Source organism: Leopardus geoffroyi, chromosome D1 (assembly GCF_018350155.1).
Source record: "Leopardus geoffroyi isolate Oge1 chromosome D1, O.geoffroyi_Oge1_pat1.0, whole genome shotgun sequence".
In the NCBI taxonomy this organism is placed as follows: Eukaryota; Metazoa; Chordata; class Mammalia; order Carnivora; family Felidae; genus Leopardus; species Leopardus geoffroyi.
This window is the reverse complement of record NC_059329.1, coordinates 24,221,173-24,241,734: the sequence shown is the minus strand read 5'-3', so window position 1 is coordinate 24,241,734 and position 20,562 is coordinate 24,221,173. Positions and strand designations below refer to the sequence as shown.

The 20,562-nt window shown below is 38.3% G+C and overlaps 1 long non-coding RNA gene and 1 pseudogene across 1 annotated transcript in view; one reads left to right on the top strand and one right to left on the bottom strand.

The window, feature by feature from the left end:
* Nucleotides 1–253: 253 nt before the first annotated feature.
* The window catches only part of LOC123602387, a 44,246-nt gene continuing 23,937 nt past the window's right edge, over nucleotides 254–20,562 (top strand). Inside the window, exon 1 of the long non-coding RNA XR_006714470.1 lies at nucleotides 254–372. This is a non-coding gene — a long non-coding RNA (uncharacterized LOC123602387). The remainder of the gene's footprint in view (nucleotides 373–20,562) is intronic.
* LOC123602869 lies at nucleotides 11,664–11,719 on the bottom strand (annotated as a pseudogene).

Below are 20,562 nucleotides of genomic sequence, written 5' to 3'. Positions count from 1 at the left end.
AACTGAAAGGGTGCTATGTGTCTGACGGCCCCAATGAGGGAAAGGCATGAGAAAGGCTGGACATAAAGAGACAACCAGTAGGTCAAACAGGATTTTTATTTTAAGTGCAATAGGAAGTCATTGAGATGGTTAACTAATCTAATGAGATAATCCAATTTATGTTAACATGTGTGGGTGGGGGCTGGGAGCTGTCTTGTGAAAGTATTTAGCAGGGGGGCAAAAGTGGCAGCAAAGACTGAGACAAATGGACAGAATCTATGTACGACCTAGAGATAAAACAATCAGCTATGCTGATGGCCAAATGTAAGGAGTGTGGTGACCACTTCTGAGCTGGAGAAGACTTTCAGACAAAAAGCCATCAAAATATGAAAGGTAAGAGCAATTGATTCCAGTTTTTAAGACTTAACTCAGTCCCTCTCCTCTTTTCCTTGAAAACGTCCACATTATCAGAGTTCTTTAGTGGAAAGCAAGAGAAATGGATTCAGAATGGCTTGGGTAAAAGCGATAGATGGAAAAGCTAATGGGGATTCAGAGTCAAGGAGAAGTTGGGAGATCCAGGTTTGGAAATAAGCAGAAACCAAGGTACCTGACGAGGCAGGAAAGACAAGTGACTAATTCGGGCCACCATTTTCAGTGTTTCTGAACCTCTGTGCAAGAAATTGAATCCAGGAAGGGAGTATCTGACTGGCTCAGTTTGTGTCATCTGCCCCTTCTTTCACCAGACTATAACCAAATGGAAAAGTTAATTTCTTATATGAAGTGCAGAAAGCAGTCATTAGGCAGCCAGACCAACATCTGACATGTGCACAGGGAGCTATTGAGAGAAGACACTTAAAACTGGATATGGAGAGGGGCACCTGAGTGGCTCAGTTGGTTAAGCGTCTGACATCGGCTCAGGTCACCATCTCATGGTTGGTGAGTTCGAGCCCTGCATCAGAGCTCTGCACTGACAGTGTGGAGCCTGCTTGGGATTCTCTCTCTCCCTCTCTCTCTCTGCCTCTCTCTCTCAATAAATAAATAAATTAATAAACTTAAAAAAAAACTGGATATGGAAAAAGGGGAACCCTCATGCACTGTTGATGGGAATGCAAACAGGTGCAGTCACTGTGGAAAACAGGATGGAGGTTCTTCAAAAAGTTAAAAGTAGAATTACCATATGGTCCAGTAATTCCCCTACTGGGTGTTTATCCAAAGAAAATGAAAACACTAATTCAAAAAGATATATATGCACCCCTAAGTTTATTGCAGCATTATTTGCAATAGACAAGATATGGAAGCAATCCAAGTGTTCATCAATAGAATTATTGAACAAAATTGCACAGAATTGTTGAATCCCTACAGTGTATACCCAAAACTAACAGAACACTGTATTTTAACTATGCTGGAATTTTAGAAATAAATTAATTTTTTTTTTTTTAATTTTTTTTTTCAACGTTTATTTATTTTTGGGACAGAGAGAGACACAGCATGAATGGGGGAAGGGCAGAGAGAGAGGGAGACACAGAATTGGAAACAGGCTCCAGGCTCTGAGCCATCAGCCCAGAGCCCGACGCGGGGCTCGAACTCACGGACCGCGAGATCGTGACCTGGCTGAAGTCGGACGCTTAACCGACTGCGCCACCCAGGCGCCCCTGAAATAAATTAATTTTTAAAAACCTGAAATACCCCCCCCCCAAAAAAAACCTGAAATACCCAATGGTCCAGGAGTAATCAGGCATCCACTCAGCCACTTGGGAAAATCTGAGATGGAGGGAGGGGGTGGGTAGTAAAACGGTTCCTGAATTATACTCAGGAAGGTAACAAGTACAGGGCCAAACTCCTGCTTTCCTGGATGGAAAGGAAAAGAGTCATTTCTACAAACCACTTTCCCCCACCCTGATATAAAAATAGCATAATTGCTCGCATTTTTATCAGCCATATTTAATTTCCTTTTTGGTCTGCATTTGGTGATAATCCAGGGGAATTAGTGAACCTGGGTCCTCTTCACTACACTGGGCTGATTTAGCTAATGATCTGTTAATGAGTTGTTAATCACTTATTCAAATTGGGAGGGTTGGGTGACTGAGCAGGTGTTAAACCTGGAGGAAGAATCTGCAGCAGAAAACCCTTCAATTTTCATTTCACCGGGAGCAGGCTCTACCTTGCTCTCCCTTCACTTTTGTGGCGTGTGTGTGCGTGTGTGTGTGTGTGTGTGTGTGTGTGTGTGTGTGTGTTTCTCCCGCATTCTGGCAAGGTCTTGAACAAATTTGGCTCTTGATGTGCCCTGAAGGGCTGATAGCCAGGGTGTCCGGGTCTTGAATGTCCTATCTTGGTTGCTGATGCAGCTAGGAATGCTAGTTTAGTGGCATTTTGGCTACACCAATTGGAAAGCCACTGAGCTTCAGAAAACTAATAATTGATTCATCTCTCAGTAAGTGTTCTGGCAGCAACAAACTATAAAATTCTAAATAACCGTATGGAACTATACAGTATATGAAGATACTGTCACAGGCATGATGGCGTTTCATCATAAATAGCAGCCCTGTGACATGAGGTGAGGAAGCATTTCCCACACGATATGATGATGAGGAAGGTTAAGAACCTGTTTCCAAGGTCACCTAACTTGAAAGTAACAGAACTGGATTTTAATTCCAGGTGTGACTGACTCCAAATCTTATTTACTGAACCATGTTGCCTCTTCTAGAATCGAGTAAACAACTTAAAAGATATGGAATTGATATCATATGCTTCACGCATGAAACACGTATCCTGCTCCTACACTGGTGTTATTAAATGACCGACAGGAGAAAACGTCCTTCAGAACCACATGGAGAATTGGTTACCATTCTTAGTCTCCATTCCAGATCTTCCAGATTTGAGAGTAGGTCCCATGCATCTGTATTTTACACACTCCCCAAGCAGTGTTTGTGCACACTAACGTTTGGGAATTTTAGTCCCTCGCTGATCGCTTTACCCATTACCATAGCCAACACATTTAATAAGATTAATGACCTAGTCTCTCAGACTAGAGTATATTAGAAGCATACATTAGAAGATGGAATGGAAAGGAAAATGAAAGGCTTTTTGAGGTGAGCACACATATCAGGAGGGGTGATATTTGACAAACTCCTACTGAGAAATAAGAAAGAAACGCTAAAATGTAAGCACAGCCCTGTATTTGTGACAGTAAAGTACAATAATGGAAGTTAATTATGACCATCCTGTCTCAAAGGCAAAACAAAAAACAAAAAACAAAAAAAAAAGTTTAAATCATATTCAGTATCTTTTCTCTGTGAATACCAGGAAAGACACCATAAATGTTTAAAAATTTTTGTGCCAGAACTGTAAACAAAAACTTATTTTGATACTTGTAGAGTTGACATTTAACTTTAAGAGTTCCCTGAAGTAAGGGGGTGCCTGAGTGGCTCAGTTGGTTAAGCCTCCGACTTCAGATCATGATCTCATGGCTCTGTGAGTTCAAGCCCCGCATGGGGCTCTGTGCTGACAGGTCAGGGCCTGGAGCCTGTTTCAGATTCTGTGTCTCCCTCTCTTTCTGTCCTTCCCCTACTCATGCTCTGTCTCTCTCTCAAAAACAAACATTTTTAAAAAAAAGAGTTCCCTGAAGAAGAACATTTTACTCTAAGTTAAAATACCAGATTTCACTTCTTACCCTAACAACTAATTTTGTAACATGGGCAAGCGTTTTCACCTCTATTTTCTTAACTTCAGCTTTCTCACAACCGTGAAATGCCCTAAGTTTTGAGGATAAAATCAAACTGGCTGTGAAAGCCCTGTGTATATGGAAAAGCATTGTATAGATGTTAGGTATTATAAGCATCTGAAAAATCCCCATACCGTCTTTACTCCTGCATGGTTCCAGATTAATAAGGCATCATTGTATTCTACTAGTTAGCTAGAGCAGGGATGCAGGAAGGACTTATCTCTTAAATAAATATAAATATGAGTCCAGTGAAACAATTTATCAGAATATTTATGTTCCTAGTTTCTGTTCCTAGTTCAAACGAGTGACCATAGGCAAAGAATCCGTTCACTTAATATAAGCTTTCTTATCTTCAGAAGGGGATTGGAAGTCCTACTGATTGTATATCAAAAAGCATGTCATAAGAGTAGTGGAGAATCTCTTGGAAAATGGAATTTTCTGGACATTCTTAGTCTCTAAATGCAAACTAGGCGTATTATAAGGCATGGAACAGCATTTTCGTTGAAGTGTCTGATCGCCAGAGCTGGTAGGTAACCCAGAAACCACACATGATTACTTCTTTTATCATTGAACATAGAAATTCTAAAGCAATCATTCCATTGACAAGTTTTACGGAAAAATTTCAGAGTTGGGTTAATTTGGGGAGATTCAAATAAGAATGATTACTTGCTGCTGTTATTGGTTATTTGTCTGCTTTTCTCTTTGGTTTTGTGATGTGTGTGTGCATGTGCGTGTGCATGTGTGTGTGTGTGCATGTGTGTGTGTGTTGTGCTTTTCCTGAGTCAATATTTCCTCAAATCAATGGCCTGAAAGGAATCTAAATAAGGCAGAGTTTTTCAAAGATGAGCAATATATTTAAACCTATTTTTCTGCTGAGATCTATGTTTTCTCATTTTCTAGAGAAAAAGGAATGTTTGAGACCTACTGACCAGAAAGTTTTGTTTAAAAAAAAAAAAACAGAAATTTTTAAATCAAAGGAAATATGGGCAAAGCTGTCACTCCAACAAGATGTGCTAGTTTTTCTTTTTTTTTTTCTTAACTCCTTGTTGGCAGATAAAATCGAAGGGAACAAAAGATCCACATTTTCCAGAACATACTAGGAGTTTACAAATGCCTGCCTGATACTCACTTGCCAGGTAATTTACTTTAGGGTTTTAAGATACCAACTAGTTGTGTTTTGTTTTTTCCCCAGAACCAGGAGGGAAATTCTATTTTATTTTGTAATCATACCAGCCCATAATACTCACATGAAATCATCTTGAGAATTTCTTTAATATACTACTAGTTTGAGTATTTTATCCCGGTCAACGAAACAAAATTTGCTGTTTCATTTCTTTTCAGGATCGTTGATTCTTATTTAAGACGTAAGACCCAAAATCCAACATGATTCACCTAAACTCCCAAACCAAGACAGCTTAAAACATGTAAAGAGGCTTTGTTCAAGGTCATTTAGATTTCCTCTAAATTGGGGGAAATTCTGCCAATCCCCATCCTTTAAAGATAAATGCGTTCATTATACTACTTGGAGAAAGGGATGTGATAAAATAAATGGAAGTTATTAAAGAAAAAGGGATGGGCTGCAGTTGAGACAACTGTTTGTTTTGCCACAACCAAATTCATTTCCAGAAAGAAAAGTCCTTATCAATTTCTAGGGAATGGTTTGTTCTGTCACCGTGGATGCAGTGTTAGTGTTCTTTACGGCTCTCTCAGAGCCAGTGCAGTGACACCCATGTAAATAAAGGAGAAGAGAAGGCTTAATCATGCCTGTCACTGGCCAGTTATTAACATTTTCCAACAAGGGCATTAGAAGACAAATTCTGAGAGGTCAATTTGTATTTCAAGAGTGGAGCCAAGAGAAAGAACGCTTACTTGAGAACAGCGTGCTTATGGCAAGAGCAGGTGTGTGAAGTCCACTTCAATTTGGCAAGCCTTTATTAAGTAAGCATCTTTTAGGTCACAGATATCATCATTCAAGGAGTTTATTGTCTAGTAGAGAAAACTGTTAAGGAAACACATAAATGCAACAAACATTTGTCAAAGCAATTTTAATAGACATATATACAAGATACAAAGGAGAGATTGATTAACACTTTCTGAAAAATTAAATTCAGGGAAAGCCTTGAGTTGGAGGCATGGCTGTAAGGGAGACAAAAATGTCTGACACCAGAGGTGGAAGAAAAGCTCCAGGTAGGGATCATACATGAACAAAAGCTTGGACGTGTCCAATACCATGGCAAATTCTAGAAAACATGGTTCCATATGAATGGAGCCTAATGTTCCTGGGGGAAGAAGAGATTTGGGAGACAAGCAGAACTATATGAAACAACTTCACATTGGGAAGCCATTGAATGAGTATTTTGAATAACAATTAGATGATTAGGAAGCTTTTTAGAGATTGGGTTAAATGTGATCAAGATTGGAGACCTGGAGATGCTAAGAAAATTGGGAAGATCTAAGAGTGAGAGATGTGATGTTCTAAATCAAGGTGGTAGAGGTAAAATCAAATATAAAAATGGTGATGTAGGTCAGAGAAAGTTTATTCTAGAGTTTCTGGGTCTTGGTGTTGTTTTGATATAGGATACGTGACTTATTGGATGTAGGCATGATACCCAGCTATTTCAAAGTGACCACTAGTTCAAATCTATCATGCCCTTCTGTCTGTCCTCCACTGTATCGTCATAACAAGTTCTGTGTCATCCCCTACTCCTTTCTCAGTCTGCCATACCAGGCCATTTTTCTATGCCCTCTGGAACCGTCAATCCTGCTGTCTTTGTGGTATATGTGGATGTTCACTCGAAAATCCATTCTGAAGTATGGGTACCGTGGTTGAGTTCATTTTGTCATTATTTGTGCACTTTTTAAATACTTTCCTCAAATGGTAGATAATTATTTTCTCACATCTGTTTTAATTCTAGAAAAAGAAGAGCTCGTGCTGTCCTTCTGGTTCTCTGTGACTTCTTACTGCTCTTCCTGTTAAATTTAAACCATCTCCTTTGAGGTTTCTGCCCTCTGACTACACCATTCTCTAAATAGCATGATCTGTTGTTTTCCAATTTGTCCCTCTTCAGTCTTTAAATAGTCAGCCCCATGAATTTTCAGTCATTAAAAATTCTTCCCCACTCTCTTTGTAGCCAACCCAAACTCTCAAAACTCTCAAAATGGGAGCATCAACTCTCATTACTTCAAATTCTATAAGGATAATTCATTGAACAACCTTGGTTCACATCCTTAGGTTCTTCACCTCCAAACGACCCATTCTAACCCTTTCAAGTTTATTCCTTGAACTTGGTTATACATAGATTGCTTCACATTCCAAAATCTCTATCAGTCACCCTCTCTTCTAAACAAAACTTTTTTCTTCCGCCTTGTTTACCAAAATTTTCTTGCTTTAACCTTCCAGGTGCCTCCACTCACTCTTCCCTTCTAATCTTTAGAATCCAGAATCCATCTCTTAAATAACACTGTCGATAAAGCATAACATCATTTCCCCCTCAGTGTTGTGCCTCATCCTCCTTTCAAACCTCCAATATTGAATGAACCTGGACAAATATATCTTCCATGCCTGCACCTGAGTTGCTGAGCACAGATTGATTTATTGATTGATTTATTCATTCATTCATTCATTCATTCATTTATTTCTTTGAATTTTTTTTTTTTTTTGAGAGAGAGAGAGAGAAAGAGAGAGAACAAGCCTGGGAGTGGCAGAGAGAGAGGGAGAGACAAATCCCAAGTAGGCTACACTCTGTCAATGTAGAGCCCCACATGGGGCTCGAACTCACACACTGTGAGATCATGATCTGAGCTAAAACCAAGAGTCAGATGTTTAACCAACTGAGCCACCCAGGCCCCTCTGAGCACATATTTAAAAACAAAAGAAAACAAAGCACCCAAAAAGACAGGCTGGCTCTAGTATAACTCCATTGTCTTCAAACTAAGATGAGTATACTATATTGACTGGCAAGTCTACTGTTTCTCTAGTCCACTCCCTCTCTCCCTCTTGCTACCCCTGCTTTAAAGAGAAATAGAAGTAGGGCACCTGGGTGGCTCAGTCGGTTGGGTATCCTCCTCTTAATTTATGCTCAGGTCATGAGCTCATTATCATGAGATGGAGGTCCAGGTGGGGCTCTGTGCTGGGCATGGAGCCTGCTTACGATTCTCTCTCTCTCTCTCTCTCTCTCTCTCTCTCTAAAAAAACAAAACAAAACAAAAACCCACTCTTTAAAAAACAGAAAAATAGAAGTTATCATCTAGAAACTTTTTTCATATTCCCCTTCCCAGGCATAAAAATCTTCCATTGTTTATACTCTCCCTCTCTTCCTCTTCTGTTACAACAAAGGGCTTGTTCCTGCAAAATGTACTTTCCATTCCACTTATTATGACTTTTTGAGGAATTTAACACTGCTTTAACCCTTCTTTCTGTAATGGTTAAATGTCCCCTTCAATTAGATTCTTCCACAAACTTTTAATTAAGCTAATTTGATCTCAACAAAGAGAAACAAAGTAACATAAAACAAAACCCTCCCTTGACCCCCAACAATTACCTCCAGCTAAATTGTTATCTTTATCTTCCTCTTGACAAACCTATCAAAGAGATGTCTGTATCCTCAATTGTCAAGCCACTTCCATTTGACTCTAATGGTAACACCCAACCCTTCACTGAAACAGCTTTTGCGAGGAAAACCAGTGACCTTCAAATTGTTAATCTAAAGAGTAATTCTCAGTCATCTTAATTGACAGTGGCTTTCATATCTGAAACACCATCTTCTTGAACGCCTGTGAAACCAGTGCTGGATTTTCACTATAGCTGCTTATTTCTGTCTCCTGTGTATACTAAGCCTACTCTCCCAGGACAGAAAATGTTGCAGTTGCCAAGACTGTCATAGTCCTACTTCTTTTAAGCTGTTTTGTATCTCTAGCCAAGAAATCAGCAAGAAGTTAATATCAGCAGAAAGTTAATATTTCAGGATTTGTGGACCATATATTCTGTTGTAACTATTCAATTCTGTTTTTGTAAAGTGAAAGCAGACATAGACAATATGTAAATTAATAGGTGTGGCTGTGTTCTAATAAAACTGTATTTACAAAATCAGCCAGTAGAATGGATTTGTCCCATGGAATTTGCCAGTCTTCTGGTCTAGATAATCTCTTCCATATCCATGGTTTTAACTGCTAGTTAGAGATGAATCAAAAACTTGTATGTCCATGACCTCCCCTCAAAGTTCCAAATGACTTTTGACATTTGCACTGAACTTCTGACTCAACAAGCGTTCTTATGATTAAAACTAAAGTCCTTTCAATGGTCCACAAATACTAAAAATATGGACCCACACTCATTAATTTTAAATATGATGCCTATTATTCTCCCACTCCACTCCAGTCATATGGCTTCTTTGCTGTTCCTTGGATATGAGCATGCCCAGCAGGCTTCTGCTCCAGGGTCTTGGTCCTGGCTATTCCTTCTATTTGAATACTCCACTCCTGGATATCCACATGACTGGCTAATTCACCTCCTTCGCGTCTTTGCTGAAGTGTTACTTTCTCAATGAAGACTACAGCAAACGTGGTATTTAAAATAACATCTTCCACATTTTGACGGTTTCAATCTCCCTTTAGCTGCCCTACTTCTCTTTCCATAGCATTCACTTTCCGAAACACTGTATGCTTTACTTATTTATTGCATTAGTTTCATATAAGTTGCTTCCTCTTACAAGAATATAAACTACTGGAAGGTGGTGATGGTTTGTCTGTCTTATTCTGATTTATCCCAAGAGCATAGAGAAGTGCCTGAAACCTAGTCCAACTCAATAAATACAAGAAGAAAAAATAAATAAATGAAAATATCTAAAGCTGTACTCATAGTGCTTAAAATTAATCTTTAAATAAAACCAAAATCTTAGCTTCCATGTGCTATCTAACGCTCTATCCAGTCTTGTTACAATTGACCTTCTTTCAGTTTCTAAACTGCACCATGATCCCTCACTCCCTAGAGCCTTTGATGTTCCCTCTGCTTGGAATGCCATTTCACTTTGCCCAACTAACATCTACATCTCTTGTAGCCCCAACTCAATCAATACTCTCTTCAAACTTCCTTGACTTTCCTAAGTCAACTAACATTATATGTTTTCAAGGTGCACACTTATTTTGGGGACTTCTTTATTATTGTATATTTCCCCCACAGAGATTATAAACTCCACGAGGACAAAAATGTTATCTCTCTCTCTCTATCTCTGTCTCCATCTCTCTCTCTCTCTCTCTCACACACACACACACACACACACACAATCTAAGCAGTTACACAGTGGTTAGCACTTACAGTGTGAGGGGGAAAAGGAGAAAGCAAATGCTGGGTTTTACTCTTGAATGAGATGAGTGATGTTATCTACAACTAAGTTAAGGAGAATAGACAAGATAAAGCATTTGAGTTTTAATTTGTCAAGTTAGAGATGGTTATACACTGGATAATTTCTTTTTTGGCTATGTAGCATTGGAACTTGGGAGAGGCCAAGGCCATGAATAGAGACTTGAGAATCATCATCGTATTGGATTGGATGAGATTCCCTGATCACACTGGACTGAGTGAGAAAAAAGTCGGGGAATAGGACCCTGATGAGTTCCCTTCTGTAGGAACGGCAGACGCGGATGCCTCAACCAGAGGACTGAGAAGTAGAAGAAGAGGAGACAGAGCAGAGGATGTTAGCAAGGTAATGGTGAAAGGAAATGTACTAGGCGAAGGAAGGATATGTCAATATTGTGAAATGGTACAAATTATTTTAATAACGCCTCCCAAATGCAAGAGATAGTTCAGTAAAATAGTATAAAGGGGGGCGCCTGGGTGGCGCAGTTGGTTGGGCGTCCGACTTCAGCCAGGTCACGATCTCGCGGTCCGTGAGTTCGAGCCCCGCGTCGGGCTCTGGGCTGATGGCTCAGAGCCTGGAGCCTGTTTCCGATTCTGTGTCTCCCTCTCTCTCTGCCCCTCCCCCGTTCATGCTCTGTCTCTCTCTGTCCCAAAAATAAATAAACGTTGAAAAAAAATTAAAAAAAAAAATAGTATAAAGGATGGTAAGAACAACACTGACCATTTATTGAAAATGTCACCATGCATCTGGTACTCAGCTGGAAATATTGTCCTGAGCCTTGGGAGGGAAGTATTTTCTTCCTATGTTTTTCAGATGAGGACAAGAAGGGATTAAAAGTTTAGGTAGCTGTCTTTCACACACTAATCACACAGTAATAAATGGAGTGCTGAGAACTCAAACCCAGATCTCTATAACACCAGTAGCTATGTTTTTAACACTTAAAACAGGTTTTCCCAAATATCACGTATCTCTCTGTCTCCGTTACTATTTTTGCCTAAAACGTTCCACCATCTACCATGTTTATCATTATTTCTCTAATATTTTTCATCCAATTTTTTTTTTACTGTGGATTAGACTCATGTCCGAGGGTTTTATTTTGCATAAAGAAGAACACTTACCAATTATACTTTATTAAATGCTCAATTAATTACATGCATATCTAATAAACATTAAACAAGTTTATTCAGAAATGGATGGATATATATTGTTAATAAAGTTTTCTTAAACAAGTTAAGCCATATTTACAAATTTAGTATATCTAAGTCTTTTAAATATTTCAAACACCTTAAAGAGCAGTACAACACAAATAGAGTTACTATCTATAGTATCTGGAGAAAGTGCTATACTCAATCTGAAGCCCATTTTAAATTGTTGGTACCATGCATTTGGTTCATTTTGTCATTGTACACTTGTTTTTATACTTGCTTATAGTTATAGTCAGATGATACCATCCTAAGGCTATTCTCAAACTTACTCAGATATTTTCCGAAAGTCATAGTTATTTTCGACAAAAAGGATAAATGATAGCATCTCAGACCAGTCAAGGTTACAGGTTCTGGGTTATAAACTAATGGATTCTTGGCCAGGTGCAACATGTAGCTGTTTTTTCCTCTCCACAGAAATCTCTAGTAAAAGGCAACAGATTTATATGATCTGAAGAGAACCAGAGTTTGTAGTTGCTTTTTCTGAATGTAACCCAAACTTGAGCTACATAACATCAGATTCAGCTTCCTTTTTATGTCTTAACTTCACTAGGTATATTGATAAAGCTGTTGGGGCCCATGCCTTTTAGTTAGTTTTAAATATTTTGCCAACTGGGACCTTTACCTAGAATAATATTCTCTTAGAGTCATGTTTACCTGGCATTATGTGGCTGTCTTGTTACTGTATTATATTTAACTGCCATTATTCACCATCACAACACGTTTGCCAATTTTGCTATCATTGTTAAAAATAAAATAAGCCTTACAAGCATCTTTTTTAAATTAGCAGTGTCAGTTGGAGGTATATGTCCTAGGATAAACAGAATCAATTGCATACTTAGTCTGCTTTGAAGGAGCATAGGGGGTATTATCTTGAAACAAACTAAACTTTGGCAGTAAATGGTAATTTGGTTATTTACCACCAAACCCTTTTCAAACTGATAAGCTACCAGGATAAGTATGATCAGTTTTATGGATAAGTTTTTTTAATGAGTACAGTTCCCAATTTGTCTAGAACTCTCTGGATTACTTCAAGTATTCTGTATCTACCAAAATCTATTTACACAGAAAAAAGCAAACAAGTATCTATGCTTTGCAACTATGTATTTTGAAGAACATATAAAATGCCCGCATACAATAGCATTTGTTCAGTAATTAAACCGCTAAAATTAAAATTTCTCTGTTTTACCTTCTTTTGTGTGAAAACTTCCTAACTTTTCAAAACTTTTGTAATTAACCATAACTTTCATCCGCTTTAATATTCAAATGACTATAACCTTCCCAGTAGAGCTCCTTTGAGCCAACTTCTTTGTTCTTTATTACTGCCCTTGACAGTCTTAAAAATGTCCTTGCCTTCTGTCAATAATAGTCATTTCTAGCACTATGCTGATTTTTTTCTTGACTCAAATTATTTTCCTTGGAAGTCTTAGTTCTTTTTTAGTGGAGAATATTGGAGACCAAATCTGAAATGAACTAGAAATGCTAGACATGAACATGACTGTTGGTATGGGCAAAAGTGTTGTGGCTACTGTTTGTCCACGTCTTGACTCAGAGGTGAAAAAAAACTATATTTCCTTTTAGGAATCATTCATTACCTTTATTTATCTCTTATTTCCTCAATTTAACATGAAGTGTTGATGTTCCCTACTTCTGTAAAGGCTATGATTTTCATCACTACTAAGTCTTTCTACAGTCGAAACATATAGTTTCAATTAATTTACTTTTAAAAAGGAAACTTTAGGGTGCCTGGGTGGCTCAGTCAGTTGAGTGTGTGACTCTTGATTTCAGCTCAAGTCATGACCCCAAGGCTGTGGGATGGAGTCCAACAGCAGGCTCCACGCTGAGCAAAGCTTGCTTGAGGTTCTCTCTCTCCCTCTGCTCCTCTCCCCCACTCGTGCTCTCTGTCTCTCTCTCTCAATAAAAAAGAAAGAAAGAAAGAAAGACAGAAAGAGAGAGAGAAAGAAAGAAAGAAAGAAAGAAAAGAAAGAAAAAGGAAACTTTATGTCAGTACTTTAAATCACTACCAGTATAATCTGCCCTATGTTAAAAAAAAATCCTAAAAATAAGAGCCCAGCAATGCACCCTGGCAGCACACGCGCACGATGCACACACACACACACACACACACACACACTCTCTCTCTCAATCAAAATTACAGTGGGGACAATAATGTTTTGAGGATCTTTGAGGACCCACTTTCCAGCGAAACAATCATAATTGCTTAAAATTATTTTAGAAACAACCATTTAAAGTCTCTGGAAATTGTAAGGTTATGCAGCAAATGAGGAATCATTTATTCAAGACAGTCTACTAAATTTTGGTAAGAACAGTGAGATTTTCTGCCACTTGAACCATAACATGTTACTCGGCTCCCCCCAGCCCAGCTGAGCATGATGGAAGCCCCACTTAATGGAGATATGGCCAAGAAGATAGAGCTGTCCATCAGCTTCCCATCAAGCACCATAGTACTTCCTGGGAGGGGCAGGTAATGGGCATTTGTCATTCCTCCCAGCTGCATGTTGCAGAAGCTACTTTCCAGGTAAGCATAGCTGAGAGAGGTCAGTAACTCCCTTTCTTCATGCATGCCCCACTGATAGAGTGGAAGTAAGACCACCTGAGAACACTGGAACCCTGTCCCTCCTCACCCCAGCTTGCTTATGAGAAGATCCTATACAGGAGAGAAAAGCCAAGAAGACCCAGAAGCTATTGCTGGCACCCATCTCTTTGAGTGTAAAACAGAATATCTCTATGAGAGAAGCAGGTCACTGTCCCCATTTCACTTCTACATCAGTGGCTTAAAGATTTTGCCCAGGAAGAGAGTCAGGTAAAAAAAAAAAACAGAGAATTATTCTCAAAGGAACAAATAGTTATTTGAAACAGAGTACTGATAGGGGAATTCGAGCCTCAAAAACGGTTGAGATTTTGATGGCAAGCAATTAAGAAAAGGTTGGTAGCTTCATGAGAGCAATAAGAGAAATTGTGGTCCAGCTAGTTTACCAGAGAGAACCAGGGAAAGAAAAAGCTATGAAGACATCTCCCAAAGTTAGAACTAACCTCAAAGATTGACTTCAAAAGCTATTCCTTCTCAGGGTTCCAAACTGAATTGAATAAGACAGTGAAACAATTTATGCCCTTGGGTATTGTCAAAACCAATAGAACAATTAACTAGCAATTAGGGCGGTTTAAAGCTGGATGTAATGCCAACAGAAGCAGAAAGCTTATAATGGAAAGACACTGAGGGGGCCCTGCTAAAACCACTGTCATCACAAGGTGACTGTGTGCATGCCCAAGGCAGTGCCCTCTGTGGAGTGGCCGCAGAGACCTCACACTGGGGGAGAAACGTACTTCAATAAAATAGTCAGCGGAGCCAGGTCACTGAGAAAATAAACAAGCAAACAATGAGCAACAGAAAGCTCTGTGAGAGAGGATAATTATCTAGAGTTGCTAAATTATCGAAAATGTTAAGTTTTCGACAAAATAACTACAAGACATGCAAACATATAGGAAAGTGTAACTGTAATTAAAAAAAAAAAGCAGGCAACAAAAATTGCCTTTGATTCAGAAAGGGACTCAGAGATTGGACTTGATAAAGACTTAAAATCAGTAAACTTGAAGATACATTAATAGACCATATGCAGTCTGAAACATTGAGAGAAAAAGAAAAGTTGACAAAGCCACAAAGAAATGTATGTTACTAGTAAGTGCAACAAGATATTTGTAATGGCATTAGCAGAAGTAGAGAAGATGGGTGCAGGAAAAAAATATTGAATATATATTTCAAAAAACAATGGCAGAACACATCTCAAGTTTGATTAAAGTTGTTGATCTACACATCCAAGAAGCTCAAGAAGATTAAGGCAGAATAAATGCAAAGAGATCCACACCCCAATGCTTAATAGCAAAAATATTGAAACAAAAAGAAATCTTTAAAACAGCAAGAAAAAAAAATCTTGCCATGCACAGGAGACCATCAATAAGATTAAGGTCTTACTTCCTGTCAGAAGCAGTGGAGGCCAGGAGGCAGTTAATGACATATTCAAAGTGCTGTCACTAAGAACCAGAAAAACAATCCTTAAAAAGAAAAACAAAGTAAAAACTTTCCCAGCTAAACAAAATTTGAAAGAGTATATTGCAAGCACACCCATTTTATAAGAAATACAAAGTTTTTAAGGCTGACAGCATCATTTTACTACGAAGGACATACCCAAGAAAATAATTTGAACACACATAAAAAACCCACAAATGTGACCACAAATTCACCTATGTTCACACATTTGATAACTCAGATGACATGGACCAATTCTTAGAAAGATACAACCTGTCAAAGCACACACAAGAAGAAACAGACAATCTGAATAGGCCAATATCTATTTAAAATTTTGAAAAAATAATCCATAACAGAAATGTCCAAAACAGAAAGTAGCAAATTCTGATGGGTTCATGGTTAATTCTGTCACAAATTTAAGAAAGTCGTTATACCAATTCTCTATGATCTCTTTCAGAGGACAGGAGCAGAAGGAACGTTTCCTAATTCATTCTATGAGGCCAGCATTACCCCAATCCCAAAATCAGACAAAGACATTATAATAAATAAAACTATATACTAATATCTCTCATAAATATAGATATGAAATTCTTAGTAAAATACTAGCAAATAAAAACCAACAATGTATAAAAAGAATTATATACCATAACCAAATGGGATTTATCTCAGGCATGCAAGGCTGGTTCAACATTCAAAAATCAATGTATAAAATCCATTAGATTAACAAGCTGAAAAAAAATCACATGATTTTATCAATAGTTGTGGAAAAAGCATTCCACAAAATCCAACACCTATTTATGGTAAAAACTCTTAGTAAACTAGAAATTGTGAGAAATTTCCTCAACTTCATGAAGAACATCTATATAAAGATAGCTATAAAAAGACTATAGCTATCAACATACTTAATAGTGAAAAACTCAAAGCTTTCCTTCTAAGACTAGGTAAAATGCAAGGATGTCCCACTACACCACTCCTTTCCAACATCATACTGGAAGTCCTAGCTAATGCAATAAGAGAAGAAGAAAATAAACAGTATACAGATTGGGAAGAAAGAAATAAAACTGTTTTTGTTTGCAGAATACATATTCATCTATGTATAAAATCCAATTGAATCAACAAAAAAGCCTGCTGGAACCAATAAGCAATTATATTAGGTTGCAGGACTCAAGTTTAATATACAAAAGTCAATCACTTTCCTATAAACCAGCAATGGACAAGTGGAACTTTAAATTAAAAACATAATACTATTTATGTTAGCACCCCCCTATGAGATAACTTAGGTAAAAATCTAGCAATATGGTACATTGTCAATGAGGAAGATAGCAAAAGTATGATAAACAAAATCAAGGAATAACTAAATAAATGGAGAGATATTTGATGTCATGAAGAGGAAGACTCAATATGATCCAGCTGTCAATTCTTCCCAACTTCTTCTATAGATTCAGTGCAATCCCAGTCAAAATGTTGTGAATATCAACAAGATGATTCTAAAATTTATGTGGAGAGACAAAAGACCCAGAATAGTCAATGCAATATTGATGTAGAAGAACAAAGTAGAAAGACTCACACTCTCTGACTTCAAGACTTATTTTATTTTTTTATTATGAAATTTATTGTCAAATTGGTTTCCATACAACACCCAGTGCTCATCCCAACAGGTGCCCTCCTCAATGCCCATCGCCCACCCCCCCCCCACCCCCTATCAACCCTCAGTTAAACGGGCACCCTCTTGCACCGTTGGTGGGAATGCAAACTGTTGCATCCGCTCTGGAAAACAGTGTGGAGGTTCCTCAAAAAATTAAAAACAGACCTACCCAATGACCCAGCAGTAGCACTGCTAGGAATTTACCCAAAGGATACAGGAGTGCTGATGCATAGGGGCACTTGTACCCCAATGTTTGCAGCAGCACTCTCAACAATAGCCAAATTATGCAAAGAGCCTAAATGTCCATCAACTGACGAATGGATAAAGAAATTGTGGTTTATATACACAATGGAGTAATACGTGGCAATGAGAAAGAATGAAATATGGCCTTTTGTAGCAACATGGATGGAACTGGAGAGTGTGATGCTAAGTGAAATAAGTCATACAGAGAAGGACAGATTCCATACGTGTTCACTCCTATGTGGACCCTGAGAAACTTAACAGAAGACCATGGGGGAGGGGAAGAAAAAAAAAGATGGAGAGGGAGAGAGCCAAACCATAAGAGACTCTTAAAAACTTCAAGACTTATTTTATTTTATTTTATTTTCAATATATGAAATCTATTGTCACATTGGTTTCCATACAACACCCAAGGCTCATCCCAACAGGTGCCCTCCTCAGTGCCCATCACCCACCCTCCCCTCCCTCCCACCCCCCATCAACCCTCAGTTTGTTCTCAGTTTTTGAGAGTCTCTTATGCTTTGGCTCTGTCCCACTCTAACCTCTTTTTTTTCTTTTTTTTTCCTTTTTTTTTTCCTTTTTTCCCCCCTTCCCCTCCCCCATGGTTCAAGACTTATTTTAAAGCTACAGTTATCAAGACACTGTGGTACTGGCAAAAGAATAGAGAGCCCAGAAATAAACTCACATAAATATAGTCAACTGATCTTTGACAAAGGAGCAAAGGCAATACGAGAGAGTAAGATAATCTTTTCAACAAACAATGCTGAGAAATCTGGACATTTACTTGAAAAAAAAAAGAATCTAGACATAGACCTTACATTCTTCACAAAAAAAATTAATTCAAAATGGATCCCAGATCTAAACGTAAAGTATAATACTATGAAACATCTAGAAGATAACACAGGAGAAAATCTAGATGACCTTGGGTATGACAATGACTTTTTAGATAAAAACACCGAAGGCACCATTCATGAAAGAAATAATTGATAAGCTAGACTTCATTAAAATTAAAAACTTCTCTGTGAAAGATAATGTTAAGAGAATGAGAAGACCAGCCAAGGGCTGGAAGAAAGTATTTGCAAAGGACACATCTGATGAAAGACTATTATCCAAAATCTACAGAGAAGTCTTAAAACTTAACTATAAGAAAGCAAGCAACCCAAATAAAAAGTGGAAAGATATTAACAATTAACAGACACCCCACCAAAGAAGATATACAGATGACAAATAAGAAAAGATGCTCTACATCATATGTCATCAGGAAATGCAAATTAAAACAACCACACTTGGGGCGCCTGGGTGGCGCAGTCGGTTAAGCGTCCGACTTCAGCCAGGTCACGATCTCGCGGTCCGTGAGTTCGAGCCCCGCATCAGGCTCTGGGCTGATGGCTCAGAGCCTGGAGCCTGTTTCCGATTCTGTGTCTCCCTCTCTCTCTGCCCCTCCCCCGTTCATGCTCTGTCTCTCTCTGTCCCAAAAATAAATAAACGTTGAAAAAAAAAAATTTAAAACAACCACACTAAATGATAGTGAAGATGTGATACAAGAACTCTCATTCATTGCTGTGGAAATGCCAAATGGTTCCCTACTTTGGAAGACAATTTGGCAGTTTCTTATAAAACTAGCCTGACTCTTCATATGATCCAGGAATTGTGCTCCTCGATATTTACCTAAAAAAGCTCAAGATTTCTGTTGACACAAAAATACACATACCAATATTTACAACAGCTTTATTCATAATTATGAAAACTTGAAAGCAACCAAAATGTCCTTCAGTAGGTGAATGGATAAACTGTGTCACATTAAGACAATGGAATAGTATCCAGCACGAGAAAGAAATGAGCTGTTAAGTCATAAAAAGACACGAAGGAATCTTAAATGAATATTACTTAGTGAATGAAGCCAACCTCAGGAGGCTACATATTGTATGATTCTAACTACATGTCATTCTGGAAAAAGCAAAATTAGGGAGACAATAAACAGTTCAGTGGTTGCTGGGGTTGGTGTGTGAATGGGTAGGAAATAGACAGAATACAGAGGATACTTAGGCCAGTAAAAATACTCTGTATGATGTTATAATAACGGATGTACGTTATTATACATTTGTCCAAATCCATGGAATACACAATGCCAAGAGTGAACCCTAAAGTAAACTATAGACTTTGAGTGATTATAATGTGTCTGTGTAGGTTCATCCTTGGTAAAAAGAAATATACCATTCTGGAGAGCGATGTTGATAATGGGGGATGCTATTCATGAAAAGGAACTTAAAAGGATATTATTAAGAAACTGAAGGGGCAACCCACAGAAAGAGAGAAAAATTTACAAATTATGCATGTTCCAAGGGTCTAGTATCCAGAATAAATAATTCTTACAATTCAATAATAAAAAGACAACTCAACTGAAAATGGGAAAAAAAAAAAAAGATCTGAATGGATAGATCTACAAAGAAGATATACAAATAGCTAATAAGCACACACAAAAAAACATCAACATAATTTGCCCCTATGGAAATGAAAATCAAAACCATCATGAAATACCACTTCATCACTTCTTTTATAATCAAAAATAGAGATAATAAAAAGTGTTGTCAGGGTGATGGCTGCCCAGCTCTGTGTAAATACCAAAATTCATTGGATTGTGCACTTAAAATGGATGAACTTTGTTATGTGAATTCTATTTCAATAAAGCTGTTTTTTTAAAAAACACCCACCTGGGTGGCTCTGACGATTGAGCATCAGACTTCAGCTCAAAGCGTGATCTCACACTTCATGGGTGAGAGCCTCACGTTAGGCTTTGGGCTGACAAAATATAAACATTACAAATATTGACAAAAATAAACATTAAAAAATGCTTGGGGAGTGTAATTTTTATGAGAATGTAGGGTTTTTTTTGTTGTTGTTGTTGTTGTTGTTTATGTGTTTTTGAGGTAGAGAGTGCCAGTGGGGGCAGGGAAGGGGACAGAGGATCCCAAGCAAGCTCCACGCTGACAGCAGTGAGCCCGATGTCGGGCTTGGACCCAGGAACCCTGAGACCATGACCTGAGCCGAAGTCCTGATGCCCAACTGATTGAGCCACCCAGGTGTCCCTTATGAGAATGTAGTTTTATAAGAATATGGATAAGAGATCTTCAACTCAGCCTGGAGGTCTAGGATTTGGGGGAAGACAGCCTCTGGGCCACAGTTCTTGAATTTTAAAAGGAGTCATCTGGCCAACCAGAGAAAGAGAGAGAAAAGGCCTGGAGTGGGGGTGGGGGGTGGGGGGACAAGTGTAAAGAAAGAGAGAGATCATGTTGTGGTAGAGTATTCCATAGGAAAACTACAAATTCAGAGGTAACATGAACTCAGATGAAGCTTGCAAAGTAAGCAAAGGTCAT